Raw genomic sequence first — 24,999 nt, 5'->3', positions numbered from 1 at the left:
TAATATATCGCCCCGCCGCGGTGGTCTAGTGGCTAAGGTACTCGGCTGCTGACCCGCAGATCGCGGGATCGAATCCGGGCTGCGGCGGCTGAATTTCCGGTGGAGGCGGAAATGTTTTAGGCCCGTGTGCTCAGATTTGGGTGCACGTTAAAGAACCCCAGGTGGTCTAAATTTCCGGAGCCCTCCACTACGGCGTCTCTCATAATCATATGGTGGCTTTGAGACGTTAAACCCCACATATCAATCAACCTAATATATCGTCTTAATCCTGCGTTATGCTAGTAAGGGGATTAGGTCACGAAGAGCGGACACGATATCCTGTCCCCCGTGTAGATCTCAAACACTTAGCGCAATAAATCTTTTTTAATTTGCTATGAAGTCACTACGTGGCCTTAAGGGGCCACTCACCAGGGTCCCAAAATACGAAAAAAAAAAAGAGCGCAATATTCTTTCCTGATATTTCTCGTCCTTCGTGGTGCACTGTGACGCAGACAGTAGTTCCCGTGACGTCACAGCGCACATTTTCCCTATTCGTTGATATACGCGAAACATCACGTGATTTCTTTCCTGCACTGCCCTACAATGCAGCCGCCAATCTGTTCTTTTTTTGTCTGGCATGAATATTGTGCACAATCAACCGATATAACCTCAACCTTTTTTTCTGTTTACAACTGCGCAAGCGGCGATAACAGCGTGCCGCCGAGAAGCGCGAAATCCCGATAGGCTATAGCGCTTAGTGCTGATATTGTTCTCGTGCATTCAAGAACTAAGGGGCAAGGAGGATGCGTCCTGTGTATGAAGGAGAGGAGAAAATCACCCCCTCGGCTTTAAACACGGGGTAGTGAGCGGCCCTTTAAGGGAATAGGCGCTGTAACGTGTGTGCCTTTTGTAATGAGTGACGGGCTTAAAACCATGAAGTCGTTACGATAATCCCATGTTCTGACGCCCAATGACAACGTACGCTTGTACCACGCATTATTACTGCAACATTTCATGATGTATTGTGGAGCACGTATACGGGACGCGCGAGTTTGTGAAGCACGAAAGTTACTTTCACTGCATCTCCAAGCAGATGAAGTTATTTTCGCTGTATTCACAATCAGACGCGCGACTGTGTGGTAAAACGTCTGTTGCCATGCAAACAACTCGGGTTCCAACCCCCCTCGGAGCTAAACGACCCGGGTTCGCCCCGAACTCTGGCCAAGGATTTGTTTATCATCGATTTTATATTCATCGTTCTCGAATTTTCGGTCACGAATAACATGATTTCTCGCTCAAAGCCAACGACCCTGAGGTCAGCATTTCTGCGAAACGACCTCCTTAACACTGTCTCGTTAATAATTACTGCCGGATTTGACGTCCGAAAACAGCGCTATGTTTATGACATTCACCGTAGTAAGGGGCATCGCACATTTCGAACACCTGGCGATCTTAACGTGCACCTATGTCCAAGTACGTAGACCTGAATCGAAAATGCCATCACCGCGGCCGGGATTCGATTTCTCGACCCGCAGTCCAACACCATGCATAACCTAGAAGATAACCGTGGGGAGTTGATACGTATATAGATGAATACAGACTGATAAATAGCCAGCCAGCCTCCGAGATCAGAGGCAGTGGAAGCTTTCAAGCACCTCCCTTGGTTTGCACGGCCTCCATGATCGGGGCGCATTCGACCAAGCGACAATGCAATGAGACGACGTCACTGTGTGAAGCCAGTTATGCGCCGATTGAGTTGATGCCACCTATGATGACGCATTATTCCATCGCTAGTGTTGACGCTGCGCCGCAGCCAACCACTTCTCGCGCTTTATGAGGTACCTATAAGGCTTTCGTTGTGCCTGCAGCGTCGCAGACACAGACACAGACGCAAGGCAATGAAAGTGGCGCGACATGGCACTGCTCGTGTTCGTTTATCTGCCTTTCGTCTGCATGTGTGCCGCGCTGTCACAACAGTGAAGAAGTCATACCAACTATTGCAGTGTTCACCGCATTATTTGTTGCAGCACGTCAGCGAATCAACTTGACCCCGGACCATTTTGTGCGCAGAAGATACTAGGACCTTGGGCATCTGCCTCAGTTGCGCAGAAAGCAACAAAAGCACTGCTACTTTACCTCAAGTCAACAAACCTGAGCGACCACCTATAGACTGTGTGTGCTCCCCGAGTGTGCTCGTGATTGTGTGTACCTTCTCATCTTTCTGCAACCTCTTTTCTCCCCTTTATCCCTTCCCCAGTGCAGGGTAGCAAACCGGATGTGCATCTGGTTAACCTCCCTGCCTTTCCTTGCATCTTTATCTCTCTCTCTCTCTCAGCGCGCGGCTTTCTGATTCGGCGCCCTGCAATCTCCAGCGCCTCATCTATCGGTGGTATTCACGTGACGTCATCATGCACCATCTTGTAGCTCAGTTTGCAGCTTCACTGTTCTGGAGACAAGAAGATCAAGGTAAGGAATCACGTTTTACACTATGTTTTCTATACAACAAAATGGCGGCAGGATATACCCTTTAGACTTGACTGAAGGAAGCGTTGCCCTCTCCCAATGGAGAGAGAGGGCGCATGCTACGCGAAGCTGCACGCCATCTCTCTCTCTCTCTCTCTCTCTCCCTCTCACCATATGAAAAGGAGGTCGCGCCGCGTAAAAAAAAAAGACAGGCACTGACGCGCTCCAACGCGTGTACGTCGTCAGTCCTGTACTGAAGGCTTTCGAGTTAGAAGAAGGCAATGGTCAGGAACACCAGGCACAAAACAACGTTAGCCTGCGCGAGCCAGCGGAAGCCAATAGTAAGCCGCGCGGAACTGTCCACAGAACATAATATACTGTATCAACTCGCCCCACTACACGTACACCGGAGTCATCAACCCAATCCCTCGCACACAGCGCGACAACATCGTCTTTCAGTTATTCAGTCCCATGCGTGTGCCAATGAACGTGTCTGTTTGTGCGTTCTTTAGCGACCGCTGCTCACGGACGCGAACAGACTCATCACTTTCAGACGGCCACGAGAACGCCCCCGTATTGACGCTCACGCCGTCAAGTCATTAACGCATTTTTGTCTTTTCCCATTCCCCCCTTTTTTTTTATCTGCCTTCACACACTAACGTTCGAAGCGTTCTCTTTCCCGTACAACCAGACAAGCCTTCGCTTTCATTATTTGGTAAACCATAAAGAGAGTCGGCGGAGAGAGAGAGCTGTCGAAGGGAAAGGAGGCTACAACGCCCTCGCTTATTTATTATTTCGTTCGTTCCGCGAACGGTGTGCGCTTGTGGTTATGCACTCTTAATCACCCGTCGCCTATTTCCACCCCCACTCCCCTCGTCTTTTTCTCACCCAACCTTCGTGGTTCGTTTACAATTTTTATCATTTCCCTCATTACATTTTCGCGATGTTTGTTTTCTTTTTACACCGGGACGTGTCTCGTATCTCGCGTAGTGCAAGCACGTTTCGACGAAATCAATTTTTATCCAATGCGTTGCTTAGTTTCGCAGCCGCGCAAGAGTTTGCGTCTGCGCAGGCTAATAATGTGTGTATATTCGAGCGTGCTTTATTAGTTTTTGCCTACGCTTTATTCACTCAACTTCACGCTACTGGCTTCACTCAGAAGCACAAACTGAGGTGTCTGGCGGGGAGGGGGAGGGGGGGACCATGTGCGGAGCTATAGGCGAAACAGAATGACGGCGTCCGTATTTAGTATTCATACCCGCAACCCTGCAGCGCGCCAACCGTGTCTGGGTTTCAACGAACTTTGCGCTCACAACGCTCCGCTGCATTTCGTTCGCACCCTCTGACACTTCGTCGCGCTCTTACGTAAATTTAGTTTTCACGGGTGGAAAAGGCAGCGATAACTTTTATCTACCCGACAGGCACAGCGAGCAAACTTTCGAAGAGAAAGACATACCAACAAACACAGATTAGATAGATAGATAGATAGATAGATAGATAGATAGATAGATAGATAGATAGATAGATAGATAGATAGATAGATAGATAGATAGATAGATAGATAGATAGATAGATGAAACAGATAGATAGAACAGATAGACAGATAGATAGATGAAACAGATAGATAGAACAGATACGCAGATAGATAGGTAGAACAGATAGATAGAACAGATAGACAGATAGATAGGTAGAACAGATAGATAGATGAAACAGATAGATAGAACAGATAGACAGATAGATAGGTAGAACAGATAGAACAGATAGAACAGACAGACAGACAGACAGACAGACAGACAGACAGACAGACAGATAGATAGATAGATAGATAGATAGATAGATAGATAGATAGATAGATAGATAGATAGATAGATAGATAGATAGATAGATAGATAGATAGATAGATAGATAGATAGATAGATAGATAGATAGATAGATAGATAGATAGAGAAAAGGTGCACACGTTGAGCATATATGATATGCAAGCTTGGCAGAATCCAAGATATTCACAGCGCTGAGCTAGTTCAGTGTTGTGATCTCTTTTTGTGTACTCGCCACGTTTGGGAGCTTGATTTTTTCGTCATGTTGCAACCGACCGAGTCCGGGTTTAAAATATTCCAATGCAGAAAAAGGCTCGCTTAGTATACATGTGCACGACATGAAACGCACGGAAAGCAACAGACGAGGTCAACGTGATAAAATATACTGATATTTGGGCTTTACGCGCCAAAGCCACGATAAGATTTGTGCGACGCGCCGTAGCAGAGGGATCCGAGAACTTCACTTATCTGGCGTTCTTTGACGTGCTCTGATATCACACAGTAACCGGGACTCGCTTGTATTGTATTGTATTGTATCACTTCGCCTGCATTGTAATACGACAGCCACGGCCGGGGTCGATCCCATCACTTTCGGGTCAGCAGCCGAGCAGCATTTATCCACCACCGAGGCGGACCACAGGTGAGGGTTGGTACGACGGGAAAAAAATCTCTCGATCGACTGTTTCCAATGGAATCAACCAGGCCAAAACAAAGCAGTTCTTGCATTCTTCAGCCTCATCAAAATGTAGTCTCCGTGGAAGGCGACTACACAATACAAGAAAACCAAGCCCACTGCACCGCACCGTTAAAGATGCACAAGAATTTTCACCGCTTCTACAAGACAGCCATCTCTGGGCGTGGGTTGCCGGTCAGGTGAAACGACCAACCACGCTTTTTAGATCTGGCCTGTTCATATTCAATGCTTGTCGCGAGGCGTTTGCTTGCCACCAACGGTGACGTTCACATCCCCGCAGACACATTGCTGGTCGCGCTGACAGGGGACAAATGGGTTCCCAATTATGCACCTTTGCTGTAAACATGCGTGCGAGAGTAGAAGTTCAGCTTAGTTTAATTTTATGGAGTTTAACTTCTAAGAATGATTCAGGCTATGCGAAAGGCCATAGCGGAAGCCTCCGTATAATTTCGCACAGTACACAGGCCTCAGTCAGTGTCTTCGTCGAAATGTAAAAGCCGCGTCTGGGATCAAACGCGCGTCTTTCGGATGAGCAGCTGAGTTCCGTAACCACTGAAAAAAAAAAAAACCTCGCGATCTAGGAGTCCACAGCGAGTAATTTAGTACAATGTCCACTCTGCGACCACCTCAATGACACGTCCTTGTGAGAGGTCTCAGTTAATCGCACTGCTCCCGTACCGGAGACAGTTGCGGATTAAAGTGTATAAAAAACGGTACACCTATACGAGCATAACCTTCCGCAGTCGCAGTTCATTCTCCCTCTGGCTTTAATGGCGCATTTTATATCCGCGCCTCGCCCTCGCGTTTCATTACCAAAAAGCGCGAACGGGGGGGGGGGGGGGGGGGCGACCCCCTATTTTATTTTTCATTCCACCCTGTTTTGTGCACTCGGTTAACGCCGCGTGATCGGGCAGCCGCGCTTTCAAAATGAAGACGATATGGAACAACCGGTGGCCGGTAATAAACTGAGACAAAGGAGGCGTTGAGGGAAAGGGGAGAATATTACGATCACCCATGAGCCGCTCGTACTTCGCTCTCTCTCTCTTTCTGCGAAGCCAGGTGAAAAATATAACGACTAAATATGAGGTAGACAGAGAGGGCGGGTGCTGTGGGTTATAAAACAAAAGTTTGTGGCGGCGTATGAAAACGCGCGTTCCCAGAGTATGGTGGCCGTCGGTGTGCTGCTGGCCTCGAGTATAAAGACAAGCGCGAGGTGGAGAGGGTTAGCCAGGCAAGGTGACAGGGGAGTGGCTTTTCATTTTCCAAATGGAAAAGTCGCCGCTGTGTTCATTGCGACACCACGCCGCGGCCACAGCGGGATCTGTTCGTGCGTGCGTGTTGGCGTTCGCTCGACTGCGCGACGTCCGCGCAAGCGTCACATCTCTATGAAACGAAAGCAAGATTATACAAATTGAAAAAATAACGGGAAAGAGACGAAACCGACGAGTAAAAAGTCTAAAAAGCAAAGAAACTGCAAGATCTAAAGAAAAAAATGAACGAGTGAAAGTCGACGCACTCGCACCTGGTGACGTTTATATAATATAAACGACAGGCGTCCGCCACCTCGGAGCCGCCGCTTCTGACGGCCATCTTTGGCAGGCTGCGCCGCCCCCTATAGGACAATGCGCGCGTCGCCGTTCACGCCTTCGGCCTGCCAGCGTTTTACACGGCTGAATGCGCGCACGCGCGGAATAGCGCGAAAAAAAAAAAGAGCTCATCAAAATGCAACGTACGTAACGCGTCGTCGCCGTAATCCAACGCGGTTTTTACCTGCCCCACTCTGGCTGTGCAGCTGCCACCTGGCGCGAACTTGGCACGGGTCGCAGTTTCGAATATTAATTGGACGTGGTCCATCACGTTTATAGTTCACGCGCAGGCCCCCCCCCCCCCCCCCTTTTTTTTTTCGTTTTAAATAGACCTTTTTCATAAAGTGCAAGTGCGCTTCTCTGCGCTGCAGATTAGCCCTAGTAATGGCGGCACCTGTCACGCTTCAAGAGGAGACGCGGTCCTAGCTGAATGTGCTATGACTTGGCTACTATGCTCGTTTATATCAATGCAGCCGACTCTAAATTTTTCATGTCATAGCGTAAGGAATCTGAGCTTGAACAGGCTGTTTTTCAGGGTCTAGGTTCCGACTTTAAGCACTCCGTCTCTAGCACTCAAACGAAGCTCTCTAGCGAAGCGGATCACTATACTGTTCAAAGTTCCAGAAGTAACCTCCGTACTGGTTTGATTTTTCGTAGGGGCACTTGCAATGAGAATAGCGCGGTTATCAAGATCTGAATCAAAACGCTGGAGGTCCAACCAATCCACAAGAGGCGAACACACACACACAAAAAAAGAAAGAATCAGTAACGGGCCAGTAAGCGTCTTTAGTCAGTATGTGTGCTGTGTTTTGAGAAAACCTTTGTTGCTGGAAGAATGCACTAACTAATCTTTAAACGTGTTCTACTATATATAGACTTCACGCAACTGAGCCGTCCGCCTCAAAAGCTCGCCGACCCTTGCTTTATAGACCACGTTGTTAAGGACGTAGCGTTTTCTCTCCTGTCTTTTTTTCCTTTCTTTCTTTGTCTTGTTGCCCTCTTTTGCATACATCCTGACATAGTGTACGACTACTGAACTAACTCAAATCGCGGCCGCGGCCACGTTTTCGATGTAGGTGAAAATGCTTGAGGCCGCGTGCTTTTATTTAGGGGAACGTTGAAAAAACCCCATGTGGTCGAAATTTCCGGAGCCCTCCCTCCACTACGGCATCTCTCATAGAGATATCGTGGTTTTGGAACGTTAAACCCCATAGAGTTACTACTAAACTACTCAACTGTTGTCCGTTTCGCAAGAGTGCATATACCGACAACACTGTCTCACAGAATCACGTGACTTGAGCTACCGCAATCGTTCACATGTTGGCACCACTCACAAGCACCAGTGAACGGGTGCTAATGTGGGCCATTGTTGGTCAGTTAATGTCCACTACTGGCTCATGTTGCTTAGATGGAAGCTAACGTTAAATAACGGCTCATGAACACAGTCTTAATCACTGAGTCTCAACCGAATGATTGAGTTGTGCCTCTCATCCTATATGCTCGTTTACACATTCATTTTCTTTGGTATATATCCTGTGCTCTATGTATACTCATGGCTCAGCAAAAAAATACCACGCAGCAACAAAACCATAGGCATCTGTTGGAAAACATTGCCGCATAGGAAGCGCGTCGTGTATGTACCACATACGCCCATGGATGCAGCCATATCATTTTGTTGACACGCACCTCCCGTTGTGAGATCAGCGAAGCGAACGCCTGTTGTGTACTACGTGCTCATTATGGAACCTCGGGAAGTGAACCGCGGTTTAGGAACCGAGGGTACAACGGTAAAGCGCGGAAGCCGGTGACAACATCGAAACACGAAAAACTCGCAAACGTGCGACGTGCGCCCTCTGGCCAAATCAGGGAAGAGGGGGGAGGGGGGTGCTGCCGTGTTTGGAGCGAGTCTTCATTACGAGATGTCTTCATCGGCGCCCGACGCGGCTATATGGCGCTCATTTTTCTCCCCGGGTTTCACCAGCGCGCATTTTTTTTTCGTGGTTTATTTCGTATAATCGCGATGGCATACCTAATGGGTTTTCTTCGTTTCAACAAACTGGTTGCATTTCACGTTGTCTTTTATGGAGTCGTTTTTATGTGGTGCCACGGCCTCTATACGTAGAGTGATCGCGGGACCTGATGTCATTCGTAGAAATTTTTTTTTTTTGCTTTCATAGCGCCATAGAATACAGCGCTTACAGTACGCATCATTTTTATTTTTCTGTTTCCTTGTGATTTTTACCGAACACTACAAAGTAGAAAAAATCGTAGAAATCAGAAAAACGGAACACTTCCATTTTTTTGGAGGTGCTCTGTGAGAAAGGGGGTTTTAGTTGTGCGCTGCGTAAGCTCTGTAGCTGTGCAACCGCATCGCGCGCTTGCGAATCGATTCAAAAGCGCAGCGGGGCTGGTAGCAACCGCCAAAGCAACTTTTTCTTTTGTAAATTAGCAGCGAAAAAAACTGCAATTACGGAGAGTGATTTAGCAAGTTGCAGTTCCTCCCTATAGCGCAGGCATACAGAGCTTGTGTAATGATCATTAGGCGCAGCCATAAAATAAAGCGCGGCTCTCAGAAAAGTAACATTCGATGTGGCGGTGACAGTGGTGGTGACGGAAGCAAAACTGCGGCACAAAAGACCGGCAGAGTGTTACTGAATTAAGGAAAGTGCATGCGCAGCCGCTGCGAACTCGTTTGCTGCTGTGCCCGGGTGATCAAGCATAATAATAATAATAATAATAATAATAATAATAATAATAATAATAATAATAATAATAATAATAATAATAATAATAATAATAATAATAATAATAATAATAATAATAATAATAATATTAATAATAATAATAATAATAATAATAATAAACCTGCGGTTTAACTCGCAAAACCACGATGTGATCATAAAACGCACCACCTTGGAGGGCTCCAGAAATTTTGGCCACCTGGTCTTCAACGTGTTCTAACATCGCACAGTACACAGGCCTGCTATAAATGTCGCCTCGATCGAAATACGACCACCACGGCGTGAATCGAACCCGCGACCTACAGGTCCGTGGCCCAGCGACGGGACCACTCTTACGCCACGGCGGACGACACACGATTTCGATACACTCTATGGAGCTCGGCTCGCCAAGGCTCTCGAAAAATAGAATGTCCGGGATGTCATTGCACCCGGGTGCATAAAAGTCCACCACCTCCGGCGAGTTTTCGAGGTCGATGGATCTCAATGAAATTCTATGGGTACGTTCCCTTGCACATTTCCGTCATTTACGCCAAATTACAGTTTTGAGAGACGCACTGATTGTTTGCAGATGAATTTTAAAGATTGCCCCGAAAAGCTCACCTCACGTGCCAGAATTAGTGGCAACGCTGTCTGTGTGACGTCATGTTTCGCCTGTCAACGGAAGTGACGCAGCCGATGACATCGCTACTCTGGCCGCTACAGCGTTTATTGTGCGGCCACAAGGCGACTGCGGTGGTGTTAGGCACGGGTATAGCACAGGAAAGCTTTCTTCCTTCCTGTGTGCTCGTTGGCCGGCGCCTGCTAGTCTGGCTTTCACAGTTTTCGTGCTCCGCGCTGGCGAGACTCTGGTTCCCACCAAATAGTACGTCATAAGCAGACAGGGTGCCCAGTTCGGTTTCGGTATAGCACTTTTTTTCTTATTAAAATTATTTCCCAATTTCCTAAGCATTTCAGCTATTGGGCTCATGACAAGAGTGTCTCAGGCACATGGAAACACCATGACCTTGACATGGTCGAAAAATCGCCGGAGTTGGCCTTTAATTTTAATGAGAGTACTCCACCAGGCCACCTCTTATTGGCGGATTATCTTGGGGACTTGTACAGTTACATCCCTTCCTAATAAGACAGAAGCTCAGGCACAGATGGATGCTTGAAGAGATGAAAAATCCCACCTTGAAAACAAAACAAAACAAAACTGAAGACAAGACTACTTGTCAAAACGTTGAATCCAGTGCCTACCGCTGTTCAAGTTTTTTTTTTCTTTTTTCGTTACATTCCTTCGTGTGCCACATGAGCTGTGCTTTGTTAGAGACGCGTGGCGAATAGCCCATCGCGTTAGCGGGTGCCTAAACACACGGGCTTTCATCATGCATGTCGGCTCCGTCGAAATGCTGCCATCGCGGCCGAGATTCGACCCCGAGACCAGCGGGTCAGCTGGCAAGACCGATAACCCCTGGAACACCGCGGGGGGTGATGCATATACTCCATACAAAGACTTCGGCCTAAGCAATACTAGAAGCGCCAGCTTAACCATCAAGAGGGCATACAAGTATTGAGGCAGCGCTGTAACTAATACAAAGGACAAGATGAAGACAGGGCAGTGCACATGTCCTGTCTTCATCTTGTTCCTTTGTATCCGTTAGAAGTGGAAGACAATATGCTATATGAAGAAAGTTGCACCGAAAGACCACACTACAGTATGCGAGAACAAAAGAAGCGAGCTCCTAGAACAAGAACCAAGTATGGAAAACAAAGTATTGCTTACCAGGTACCTCAGGTTTTAAATACCCTTGCAGATCAATTGAACTTTAGGGCTAGTAGTGCGACTTTCAAGAAACAAATAAAGAACTTATTCATAACACCACCGGTATACACTATCGAAACTACGTAATGGAGTTTCATGCCTCTGCAAATGCTTAAATTGTTCATGAACTTCTATGTCAATTATACGAGTGTATACCGCGGAATTCATTGTATCCGCGTGCATTTTGTGTCTGTTTTTGAGTTGTTTCATTGATATTTTAGTTGTGAATTATAACGAGAGTGAACTCTAATTCTTAAAATGTGTTATGTAAACTTCTTATGCTATTTATGTTTGAATTTTGTGTTTACATTTCAGGTTGCTTGAAACCAATGTATTGAATATATATATATATATTGTTTAAGCTTTGCACTGTCACGGACTGCGGAGGGACAAAGGCCTTTGTCAGGCTGTTCGCCTTTAGCCCTTTGCTTCTGCAGTGAGCTCTGTATCCGGCTTATTGTAAATAAAAATACTACTACTACTACTACTACTACTACTACTACTACTACTACTACTACTATGAAAAACGAGATATTTAGAAATGAAAACAACATGAAGACAGGACAGTGCACGTCCTGTCTTCATCTTGTTCTTTGTGTTCGTTACAGCATCACCACGACACACCAGTATAAACCCAAACCAACTCATCCACCTAACCGTTATTCTGCCGCACACAGAAGCACGCGCACACCAAATACCTGACAATCGCGTCCAAAGGGCCAATGGACTTTTTTTTTTTTTTACGGAAACTCGTATGGGAACGCGTGCGAAGGAGCCGGCAAAAACAAGAAACGAAAACAGGAAGAAAACGTGGAGAATGAAGAACCATCGATTCCGGCAGCGAAAGGCAGGGCGACATTTCTTCGCGCCGAACGTAGCGCGGGAAAGCATCTTTAGCGCAGGCCCCGCGCCGGCCGCCGCAGTGTATACAGCCATTCGGCTCGCAAGCCACCGCTGCGCTGGCTCGCAGCTTTTGCGTGGTTGTTGCCCCTAAAGCCGCGCCTCCGATGCAGCCAGCGCAGATTACCTCGTTCAGCAAAGTGTCATCCGGTCCCCGAAAGCACGCAAGCGGTCGACGTCTTCCACTGCCGAGGTTCCCTTCGACACCGCGGAGGGAACACGTGTCACCAAGAATGGACACTCGCGAATCGCGACGCGAGTAATAAAGGCCACAAAACAAAATGAGTGCGCTGGGCAAAAAAAATCAAAGACAAGCCCGCAGAGAGGAACTATAGTTAGAGATAGCGGCCGGGTATACTGCGCTCGCCTTTGTGTCACAGTAGTTGCACTGGCATGTACGTCATCGCTTGGCGATCTTAATGGTTCCCGTGGCACCGTTTCCTTGCACTGCGCGATTTAGCCAGTTTCTCACCCAGTTATAAGACGGTGTCACCGCGATTGCGTGAGACACTGTCGTCCAGCACTGGCGAAAAGCCAAAACGGAAGACATGACAGGCGCCTAATGGAGGATACGAGAGACAGCTATTGCATAAGCGTGCACACAATCGTTATGAGTGGGAACTAAAGCGCGGAAATCACCCCAAGGCAACCCTTGTTTCCTTCGTTTACAGCGACATTTCGTGCACAACGTTCCTTCATTAGCGTCTAGTCACACTTCCGTCCAGGAGCCCCCTTAAAACAATCACGTTAATAAATAACAGCGCGAGGAAAACAATCTTACTTTTCGGCAGCCATATTTCATAAAGAGTGAGGGAATTGTAATAATTTATCAGTGTTTCTACGCAATTGGTTTTAGAAAATTCGTTTCAGAAAATGGTTTTAGCAAATTGTACTTACGCGACACACAGCTTGCTTCTTTGACTCATCATCTGCATCAAATCCTGGATCGATCATCTTGCGCTGACAGTATTTTTTTTTTAGATTTTTGCAAAGCATTTGACAAGGTTTGCCATAAATTACTGCCCATGAAACTAAGCTTGCTAATGATATCGAAACTAACCTGCTGAAATGGATAGAACATTTCCTCTCTAATCGCTTCCAATTTGTAACTGCCAACGACCATCATTCACCACTCACTGAAGTACAGTCAGGTGTGCTCAAGGTTCAGTGTTGGGGACTTTATTATTTCTTGTAATATATTATTGATCTAACTTTTTGAACAACTTCTAACATACATCTGTTTGCAGATGACAGTTATCTACCGTAAGATTACCAACGCTAATGATACTAAAACACTTCAAGCTGACCTAAAAACATAGCTAACTGGTGCAATAACTTGTTAATATATCTTAGTAAATGTAAAACAATACACATATCTAGAACTAACTTGAATCATAACACCTAACATCTAAACAACATTCCCTTAGATTCTGTCAAAAATATTGGCGTGCACATCACAAATACCTTAAGTTTGACAACTTATGTAAAGTACTTCATTAACAATGTGAATCACGTGCTCGGCTGCCTGCGACATAACCAAAGCGCCCTCTTCCTTAAAACTAAGACTTTAAAAGTCTCTCATACGCCCTAAATTCGAATATGCGTCTGCCATATGGGATTCCACTCATGCTCCTGATCACCTCTCTCGAACTAGTAAAAAATAACTCTGCTAGGTTCATCCTCTCGAACTACAAGCGCACTGCAAGTATATATAACCTCAATAAGAAATAACTTACCACTTATTCCATCGGCTTACTGACAAAAAAAAATCTGACATAGAGTTGTACTCTATGCCAGAAAGACGCACGTTCTCACTCTATCACACACACACACACACACACACACACACACACACACACACACACACACACACACACACACACACACACACACACACACACACACACACACACACACACACACACACACACACACACACACACACACACACACACACACACACATACTAAATAAAATTATCAATAAGTAGGCCAGTCAATCAAATGATCAATTAAAACTGTTAGATTAGCAGCAGTGTTACAAAGAATCTGCCAGTATTAGATGATATTAGACACTAAGCATCCGGTTTAACTCCCAATACCAGAACATAACACCCACAGTGCCGGAAAACGGAGCACAAATAAAAATATCGTATGTGGCACCACGTGTGGATAGCACACAAACTTCGTCTCCCTTTCGGGAAGAAAATCGAAGAGTGCCGCACCGTGGCCGGACATCGACTGCAACGACAACATTGCCGTCGTGCCAAGGGACGACGACGTCGTCATCGTTGCTGTCTTGTTGCTTAGCGTTACAAACGCCTCCCTCGCGGCGAGACGTACACCCAAACGATGACACTAGCGCAGATGAACGGTTCTACTCAACTATAGCACGTGCGTCTTTTTCCTTCACCGCGCTTTCTACCAAACCACATATACAAGCGGAGATGGCACGCAGAACAACGCGCCGAAGGCGCGAAACGACCAACAGAAGATGCAGTCCGACAGAGTGGGCGGCGGTGTTGGAGGCACTGGCGGAGACGTCGTTCGACGCGATTATTATGAATAATGACGCGCGGACGAACGGGAGAGACGAAGCGACTTTCATCGAACGAATCGTCCGTCCGGCATTCTTCCTCGTCATCCGCTACAGGACGAGAACGCCGACGGCATCAGCGACCATCACACCAACTGCGACACAGTGTCTATAGACACCACGTCTATACTTCCTTCAGTCCAGTCTCTTCTTTTTTTTTTTCTCATCGCCTCTCACGGTCTACCAAAAAGCAAGCCAACACGCTTTCAGATGCCTCCATGTTCTCCGTATCTGCAATGGGAAGATCGTCCCTAAGAAGGCGCCTTCGGCAAGTATCGGGACAGCACCCTGCGAGTGAGCCCTGGGGACTATTAAGACGAAAGTATGGCCTTCGCCACGCTCAGAATTAGATCCGCCCGACGCCGATATCAACGCCCCGTTGCCGCAGCTAGTCGCAGAGGCCACTACGAAAGCCTCAGATGCATAATCAAACGAGACAACTGACAGTCTCCGTTTATTATTAGTTCCCAACGTCGGCTTCAACACGAGTGATGCCGAAAATCATCATGACATGATGAGATCGCCATGACGTCGTTTTGAAGTAACATACATAGTTGTTCCCACTAAGTGACGTTATCGCATGACATCATCACTTGGTTAAATGTGCGCCGATCACGGAGGCCACGCAAAACCAGGGAAGCTGCACGAAGACATCAATGTCTGCGAACCTGGACTGAGACATAGAGATGATAAAGCGAGAGAAAGGCAGTTAAAATTGTGGAGGCAACACGGAAAGACATTAGATGAAGAAAGCTGTCGGAAGTGGGGGGGGGGGGGACCAGCACATTGTCTCAGAAGAGAAAGAATAAGATGGCCTCAACCTTTATGTCATCTTAGGCGGAATCATAAAGAGACGTTTTGAGTTTTTTCGCAGCTACAGTGTTTTTGGCCTGTCCAAGGCCACACGTGCCCATGGAACCACTGCCAAGTCTTCATTGTCTCTTTCTTCCTTGTCTTTCTTCGGATGTCGTTCTCCGTGCCTTCGCGCGCTGCCTTCTTGTCCTGTTCTCGTCGGTGCGAATATCTTATTTCCCTCGTCTCATACAAGGAGAGCGCGCACACAACGCTCATTCACTTCAGCGCAGCCGACGGAATGCGGCAATGGATAGATACACATGAAACGGCGCGAAGGTAACGGCGGGACGTGCGGGAAGAAAGAAGCAGTGAAAACAAACGAAACTCGCGAAGCGATTTTTCCCTATTGTCGTAGAGTGTCGTTCGCTCCTCATTTAGTGCGTGCCGTCTTGTTTCTACACGTTTTTTTTCCTGCGACCTCCGTCGTCTCGCTCATTTCACCAGGCAGTTTCTTTCTTCTCTTACACATCATATTCTCTTCCTTCTTTCTATATTCCCAGCACTAACCTTTGTTCCTGCACTTCCCTACTTTCCCTACCTTTTTCAGTGTCGGCATTGACCATTCTAACCCTTCTTTTTTTTCCCCCTTACTGTGGTTCGCAGCCCCATTGGCGTTCCTTATACGACGCTTTCTTTCTCTCCACCATTCAGTATAGCTTGTTTATTTCTTTGTTCTTTCATCTTCTCAAAGCTCTTCGCACTTTCGCCGGTTGGGTGCGGAAAACGGCGCGAATCGTGCCCGGGCCGGGGTCTTTTCCACAAATAGGCTGCCCTTCACGAACGAATGGGCGGCAGCCGGTCCGGCATACAAATCGGCAGCTTAAAGAGCGGCCCCTTTTTTCTCGCCTTTTCAGCTCTCGCGAAGAAGAAAAAGCAGAAGAATACAGTGACTGTCACCTCTAGAAGAGTAACGCGAAGTGCGCAACGCATCTCGTGACTAAGTGAATGACCCTTAGAACGTGGATCTGCTGGGCGAATATCAATATGGCAGCGCATTGAAATTACGTACTTATATGCGATATTACGTGTCCACGTGCTTCGAGTTGTTGATTAACTATAGCCCTCATCTGCAAATGGTTAGCACCCTGGTAAGCTCTATTCAATTTTTTTAAGACTCCAGAGCACGCGAGCACTTCCCCAAGCGGAAAGCTCGCGAAACGCTTCTTAATTCCAGAGGCCTTTCATTTTGGCGGCACATGTAGGTTGTACTGGCCTCTACAAAACCCTACCAAAACGGCAGAGGGCAGCAAAGAAAAAGCAACAGAAGAAAAAAACCCAAGTGCATTGGTAGAACGACCGCCCCAAACAGGCGTCGTACCCGGGTTCAATCCCTCTACCAATACAAATTAAATTCAACTAATCAACTATCTATGGAGAGATATCCGCATGTGTTTCCCTGGGGCTCCATGCTATGTGAACGGGTTACCATTTATTTCTCTTACAACGAATTCAAGCAAAACTGCGATTCGGCCTAGTTGAACCTTTTCATTTTGTTCCCGTCTTTCAGCGCGATATAGACAAGCTATAGGGCACAATGCCTGCTGTTAATTACATGCTCACTTAAGGCATGTGTACTGTACGAATTGAAGCTTCTTTTCATGGTACTTGTAATCAGGCCCGTAACCAGAGGGGGGGGGGGGGGCAGGTCCCGAAATTCTAATGGTGGAGGGTGTCTTACGGAGGACAAATAATAAATGTTGGTGTACTTCAAGTCATTCAACCAGTGCCTCCCCCTCCCCCCTCCGCCGGTCTTGTAGCGGCTTGCCGTAGTATGAGACAAGGCCGTTTCCCTCGCACGAAGCCTCGAAGTTGCTGCTGTTCACAAAGTGACGACGTTTCATTCGGCAGTCCATTGTTTGTCACCCCTTTCTGATCCGTGCCGTTAACGACAAAACGAGGCGAATGCTTCGTCAGCTAGAGACCCTTTCCACGCCTCCGAATCCCCGCATGCTTGCAAAGCATAAACCCGTAAAGAAAACAAAAAAAAAACATAAAGCCTGCAATGGTCGGCGCCGATGAAGGCAAAAATAAGCGAACATCATCTCCCAAGGCAGCCATCTTTGTTTCTTTTTTTCTTCTCCTCATCATCAACTAGCGCCGACCGAAGAAAAGGACTGCCCACTTCGAGTGTGGAGGAGTACACCGCACCCGCCCGAGAAGTTCCCAATGAAATATGAACACGACTCTGCGGCTGACAGGCCAGCGCGGACTCTCCGGACATCGATACCCCGAGAAATCATTCTCCCTTTTCTACTGTTTACTTCTTTTTTTCCCTTTCTTACGTCGTTTCGTTTTCTTAGGATGACCGGACTGTCAAGCTCCAGAAGAGTCTCCCCTTTGTGTTCAGACAGGAACACGGAATAGCGATTCCTAAAGAGCAAGAACAAACTGAGAAACCCTAACGAAACCAGGAACCGCGTACAAAAAAAAAGAATGGAAGGCAGAAAACTCCATTGATCACCCGTCCTGCGGTATCAAGTCTCACACCGTTTCTGCTGGAGTGAAGTTCATCGTCGACAAATCATTGCGACCGCTCTGAAACCGTCTCTCCGCGAGGTATATATACGTGAAGTGACCCCCGCGGATGGACTCTCTGTGGGGTCATTATTCTTCGGACTGGTTCGCTTTAGGCGTTTTTACTTTATATTCGGCAGGAAGTATGAAGTAGCCGTCTTGAGAGCACCCCTCGACTTGAAAAGATGGTCGGCATACCCCCCCCCCCCTTTAAGAATGGAAATACAGATCATCGGAGGTTCGTATGCATCTCCATGGAGCGGCAAGGCTGACTGTCACCCTCAAAGTCGGATGCAGTGAAAAGCAATAAACAACAACAACAACAACAACAACAACAACAACAACAACAACAACAACAACAACAACTACTACTACTACTACTACTACTACTAGTACTACTACTACTGCTGTTACTACTACTGCTACTACTACTATTCTCACTACTACTACCACAACAACAATACTACTACTACTACTACTACTACTACTACTACTACTACTACTACTACTACTACTACTACTACTACAAAAACAACAACAACAAAGAAACAGTTTCCGCGAGAGTTCGCCTGCCTAGAGTGAATGACATACAGCCACGGCAACGTCTGTGTAGGGCGCCCGAGGAGCCGGTTTTCGCTCTGCGGGACGAAACCTGGACGCAGTTTCGGGCTCCGATGTGGTGAGCCTGACAGCTAGGCCGTGCATGCTTCTGATACAGCACTTCAGAGCCCGAAACTGCCTCGAGGTTTCGCCCCGCGGAGCCAAAAACCGGCTCATGGCGTGCTCTTGTGTACACAGACGTGGCCGCGGCTGTACAACGTGTTAACTTGTTTTTTATCAAATCTCACGAAGTTCAAATCCTTATTACGATGTAAATTAAGAAAATGGCTCCAAGATCTGCTTCCACAAGCGGCGGCTACCTTTCGAGCAACAGAAAGCTATCTAGAAAGTGCTGCCTTAGATAAATCAATGAGATGGAATCAAGTGCAGGAGCCACTAGCATGTCGGAACTTCTATAGGTTCGATATGCGTTTTGTTTTTATAATTAGCGAATGACCTGAATATACGAGTCATAGCAAGCAATGGCGCTTTTTCCAAGCGCGGAGAGAAACAAACTTCTTCTGAGTGGTGTCTCGATCACGAAAATGTTTCCTCAGGACAACGGAGCCAATGTTGCCAAGCTCAGTTTCGTTCACCCTGCATCCCGAAACTGCAGTTTGACGTTTAGTAAACGAAATGCTTGACTAGGTTTACTATTGCGACGCTTAGTGAAACACAAACAGGCATCTTGTACGCATGTGCGGTCTTTGTTCGATTTTTCGAAGGCTGCGCACACAAGATTGGTTACGGAAGGCTATTTTTCCACGACTACAGCTAATGTAGTAGTAGCGATACCAATAGTTATTTGTCAATTTAAGTGCCTACCGAGAGCTGAAGCGCTTTGAATGACAAGCCAGAACTGTAGAACAACAACAACAAAAAGGAACATACCCATGCATAGGGCATCATTTCTGCAATAGAGCATCATAGGATAAGTACGCAATCCAAAATATTGAATAATAAACTTAACAAGAATAGTAATGACGTATAGTTTTAAGTGCTAATTCCCTCATATATATATATATATATATATATATATATATATATATATATATATATATATATATATATATATATATATATATATATATATATATATATATATATATATATATGAGACACGTCTCAAAGTAAGGGCTCCAAAGTTTCAAGGTGTGGTGTGTAACGTGCTACAACCTATAGCACAGTACACGGGCCTCCATACGATTTCACAACCATCGAAATGCGACTGCTGCGGACGGAATCGAACCCTCGACCTTCGGTTCAGCAGCCGAGCACCTTAACCATCATACCACCGAGGCGGAAGAAAATAATAATATTGAGTCTCCGCCCCATCAACTCCTCGCAAGTAACGCCGGCTTCATTTGGTCCGAAAACTGCGAATGCGCCTTCACAGCGTTGAGGCAAGCTTTATGCAGCCATGCTCAAACTAAGACACATTGATGATGATATGTAAAGGTGACGAAGATGTAGAATTGATGGTGACACGCGAAGAGAATGAAGATTCATTAGCTTGTCACGGTCACGGTGTGCGAAACTACCTACAAAACTGATTCGCAGTATCTACTTTGCGTACCCGCTTCACTCAGACTCGAACATTCCGATCAAGCGCATGATCAGAAACTAACCACTTGAAAAGCCGAGCAGAGACCGAACGCGTTGTAAGAGTCTGCCCTTGCGCGCAGCAATAATGGAAGGACAAAGCGCGCGCCCCTGGAGATCCTCCATCGTGACCTTTCGCCATTCGGGGGAACCGAAGGAAAGGGGAAAAAAAAAACGCGACTATTTCATTTCACCGACGACGCCATAGAGCGAGAGACAATGCTGTCAACCACCGCGAAGATCCATGTCACCGCGAGGCCGGATTCTATCAGAAGAGGGGGAAACATCGACAACGAAAAAGAGTAAGAACAAAATGGCGGGGACTGCGCTCCGTCGACGGGTGTGATGGAAATGCGGAGCTTCGGACAGGGAAGAAACAAAACACTGCCGCGCCGCATTCGTCTTCTCGGGTCTCATACCGAGGTTCCCCCGCGCTATCTGGGTCATCGTTCAAAGGACACGCACGACAACGCGAACGTCGCATCGAAAGCGACACAGGGCGAAGAGGAGACGCCGAGGAATTAACGGGAACCAAGCTGCCGAAGCTAATAGTCGGAGACGAATTGGAAGACGCGAAACACGCGTGGGGACAACGACATGGGATGTCTTCCAAGTCTCACCGTAGACGGCTAAGTAGACAGCTACTGGACGGCGGCCATCTTATGTCCCACTCCAATTCTCACGTAGCCGGCAAAATAGACAGCTTCGAGAAGACCGCATCGTAGACAAATACGATGCAGGCTACTTTGCTGTCTAAACAAGATGGCGGCTCAGTGAATTGCTCAGATAGACCAAATCTCGCCAGAATGGTCAACTGCATACAATCAGACGCTTCCCTATAGACGCTCAATGTGAGTAACGTTTATTTGTTTTTGATTGCAAACGAAGGAAGCCAGAAATTACAACTGTTACGTTTGTTCATTTTAGATTTTTCTTTTCGACGCGAGGTGGCGCATCGTCACGTGAAAGCCGTCTAAATGTGTTTCATTTCTCGGACAGCATAGGCTCGATGCTGTCTTCTAAGTAGTCTTCTTAGACTGTCTACGTGCTGTCTAAGAATTGGTACACAGCTTTGTTTTGGTTTTAGTTTGAACAACGCCAACGGCTAAACCCAGGGTACCAATCTGTTTCTACGATGCCGCTGCGCATGCGAACCTCCCTAGCGGAGAACTCGCAATTATAGAGTTTCCTATAATTGCCCCAGAGAGAACTCTGGCGCTAGTGTCTATGGGAGCCGCGACGCGAGCAGGGGAATTATGGGTAGTACATGGATTCGCCTTATTTTCGTACTTTGCTTTCCATTTGGCTTCGCATGGCTTGAAGCTGTTTTGTCACGAAACAATAATGAGCAATAGTTTATCACTTACGCTTCACCGCCTTAATTTGTTTAGGCTCACCTGTTCAGGTCCGCTCACAAAGTTTGAAACACTTCGCTCTTTCCTTCGAAACAAAACCGTAACATAACAATAAACGAGGCCACAAGTGCGATTCGAGGCCCGCAAGTACGAAGACTACGGAAATCCGAGTACTACCCATAGTTTCCACGGTCGCTGGCCAATTGCAGCGCCTGAGTCCCTTCTAGTTAATTTTACGAAACTCTATGGTGGCGAAATGCCTCTTGGTCTCGGAGGCGTTTGTTAGAGCAATACCAGTTCTTCCGGACTCTACCATAACGACAGAGGGCAGCAGAGAAAAACGGAAAAGGCGGATTACGGACCAAAGTGAAATTCCTCTAAAAATTATCAAAGATCTCACAGGGTCCCAAATGCACTCGTCTAGGATGACTCGAAGGCGAAAGCCATTTTCTTTACTTCTCCTTCACCCCCCCTCCGAAACCTTTTTGCACTTGTAGAAGTTTTACATTGCCTCCATGAACGGGAGCATTGCACGCTTTTTGCACTACACTTGGTATAGCCCGGCCTCTGTGATCGTTGGACGAAGAGAAGCTTTTATGTCATGATGCCATAATGACGTCAGAACTTTTACGGAGCTGTGATTCTATGAGGACGACATACGGGAACATCACACGATTGTTGTTGTTGGATCAGTCGTTCTGCAAATAAACACTGACGCCGGAACACCAGTTTTCACGTTTCGCGAGGCATCTAATAAATTAAGCTCATCGCTCACGTAGATATGAGTATAGGGCTCTTCTGACAGTTCGATGTACCGTTGAATGGGGCAGTCACGTATGATTTTATTTTTCATGGACACCGCCATCTTGGGCTGATAAGTGATTGTTTTGTCGGCTTTTTATATCGTAATATGATATGATCACGAAGCATCGAGTGTACCAGTCTGAGCGTTTTCGTGCGTGCGAGATCACAACAGCACTGTTCGGTTATTTGATAAAAATACAAAACCACAACGTTATCAGTCCAAGATGGCGGCACTTGAGCGCGTCCGGAAAATGGCCATGCAGAATTGTGGCCTCCGCAAACAGCGTTGCCGGAGCTTATGTGACAACGTAGAAAGTGCGAGGAAATTTGAAGATGTGACACTGCTAGGCCTTTCTCGCTCGTCATATCAATGATATTCGAATCCCAGGATTAGCAAAGGTCATCACGTAAGTAACGCGAACATTTGTCGGAGGCTATGGTTTCGAATTTTAAATGTTCCCGAACCGATTTGGGAACCTGAGGCACGTCACAGAGATCGTGTGTCAGGCACCACAGCGCTTTTCACTGCCATTGTGGGCTGTCGTCATGACGACGACAGTGCTCGCTATCAGCGAGTCGCGGGGCTATCGGAGCGATTTTCCCCCTCACCCTCTTACGCAGCGTTGCGCGCCGTCGACGAACCGGAGCGGGCGCCATCGCTCCGAACAAGTAATTTCTTGTCCGGCGAACCAAAAAAAAAAAAAAAAACTCCCAAGCATTTCCCCGAGGATGAACGTGGTTAAGTGCGAATACATGGGGTGATGCTATGAGGAGTATTTATTAATTCGCACTATTATATTTATTAATCACACTATGGTGCCTTTATTGTGTAACGGTTCCTGGGAATCGCAATTTGATCACACGGGGGAGTTTACGTTAACTCACTGGCGAATGCCAACGGATTTTAACTTTACTCCCCCTCATGACCCGCTCTCGACGGGAGACTGAGAGAGAAGGCGGGCGCGCGAGAGAGAGGGGTGCGCGCGCAGCTGCAGCGAGCGAGGAGAGCGGAGGAGCTAGCGAAGGGGGAGGGGGTATAAGGCGCGTTACTGACACCGATATCAGCGTCGCGCTGCGGCCCGCCAAGTCCTCTTTCTTTTAAAGATAGAGAGAAGACAGCGGACGCCGCCGACGGTGGTGGATGGTTTGGGGTCGCTTATAAAGTGTATTCACACTTAAAACTCGGTCGGGCATGCGCCACGAAGAAGCCCGACTGCCGAGTAAAGACGAAGTCAAGTTTCTTCGCGAGGAGCAACTCCGTCGGCACTGTGCGAAAAAAAAAAAAAAAAAAAAACTACGGCTTAGGTCAGCTATGCCAGGATAAACGTAGCGTGAGCTACGGACAGACGGACGAACCACGGACTGCAATCTGCTGCGGTGGTCCAGTGCACGGTTATTGACAGCCGACGCGAAGGTCGTGTGATCGAATCCCTGCTGTGGCGGCGCCATTGCAACGGAGGCGAAATGCTTGAGGTTCGTTGAACTTAGATTTAGGTGCACCTTTAGAAACACCAAATAGTTAACCCTTTTCAAGTGCTCTACTACGGCCTGCCTGATGATAATGTTATAGCTCTAGCACGTAAAACTTCAAGTATTGTTCATTACTGTCACACTTACTTTTGCGGAAGTCCATTTATCTTAACTCGCAGACATTAGTCTCTAGATGATCGTTCACCCAAGTGTTGACCCTAAAATGGATTACTAGGGCATTTCAATAGCGATAGTGCGATATAGTTAGGGTGCAAGTTAGAGCAGACGGACTCGAAATTTCCACCAGCGGTTCTTCTAACGTCCATCCTGTGTATACAACAAGTCACTCTGGTTTTTTTTTTCGTTCCAACCCCCGCTGGAACGCGGCCACCGCGGTTAGGATTGAGCCCAGAAACTCATTTGATATGCAGCCAAATTTATCAATGTGACATATTTGCAGGAAAACTCTAGCCTCGTGAGGTCCGTAACCTGTTTGTAGACTTGACAGCTTTTCAAGTCGGCCTTCTGTACTTGATTGATATGTGGGGTTTAACGTCCCAAAACCACCGTATGCTTATGAGAGACGCCGTAGTGGAGGACTCCGGAAATTTAGAGCACCTGGGGTTCTTTAACGTGCACCCACATCTGAGCACACGGGCCCACACCATTTCCGCCTCCATCGGAAATGCAGCCGCCGCAGCCGGGATTTGATCCCGCGACCTGCGGCTGAGCAGCCGAGTACCTTAGCCACTAGACTCACCGCGACGCGACAGCCTTCTGTGCTATAAACGGGAAGTTGCGAACGCGAAAAACGCAGACGTTTAACTGTGAATCTGATTCAGCTATTGACGTAATTTGTGCGTGCAAACTATCGAAAAACTACCATCATAAATCGGGTAAATTCCAGTACTCACCACTGCTCCAATAAAGATGAGGAAAACATCAGTCGGCTGGAATGCGAAGTGAAGGTGGCCCGCCGAAGAACCCGATTGTCGGCTGCAAAGATTTCCGGGATCGGCAGCGCGTGGCGGAACTCCAAAAAAACTGCATCGTCGCGTCACCTATACTGTGGCACGACGGGTGTTGAGGCTATCGGCTTCAGCGATTAGCGACGGCGTTTTCAGACGACGTGCCGTTGCCGGATCTTATCGCGGACTCCGCGGGCGATATCACCAACAATCGCCGTGTCACGGTAGGTGACGCAGCGAGGCAGTTTTTTC

General features: G+C 47.2%; 1 long non-coding RNA gene across 1 annotated transcript in view; it reads right to left on the bottom strand.

Annotated features, from left to right (window-relative positions):
- The window catches only part of LOC142774702 (uncharacterized), a 341,818-nt gene extending 317,029 nt beyond the window's left edge, over positions 1-24,789 (bottom strand). The window contains exon 1 of the long non-coding RNA XR_012886514.1: positions 24,694-24,789. This is a non-coding gene — a long non-coding RNA (uncharacterized LOC142774702). The remainder of the gene's footprint in view (positions 1-24,693) is intronic.
- Positions 24,790-24,999: the final 210 nt, after the last annotated feature.

This window comes from Rhipicephalus microplus, chromosome 10, assembly GCF_043290135.1.
Source record: "Rhipicephalus microplus isolate Deutch F79 chromosome 10, USDA_Rmic, whole genome shotgun sequence".
NCBI lineage: Eukaryota > Metazoa > Arthropoda > Arachnida > Ixodida > Ixodidae > Rhipicephalus > Rhipicephalus microplus.
The sequence above is the reverse complement of the archived record's forward strand: the minus strand, read 5'-3'. Positions and strand labels throughout refer to the sequence as shown.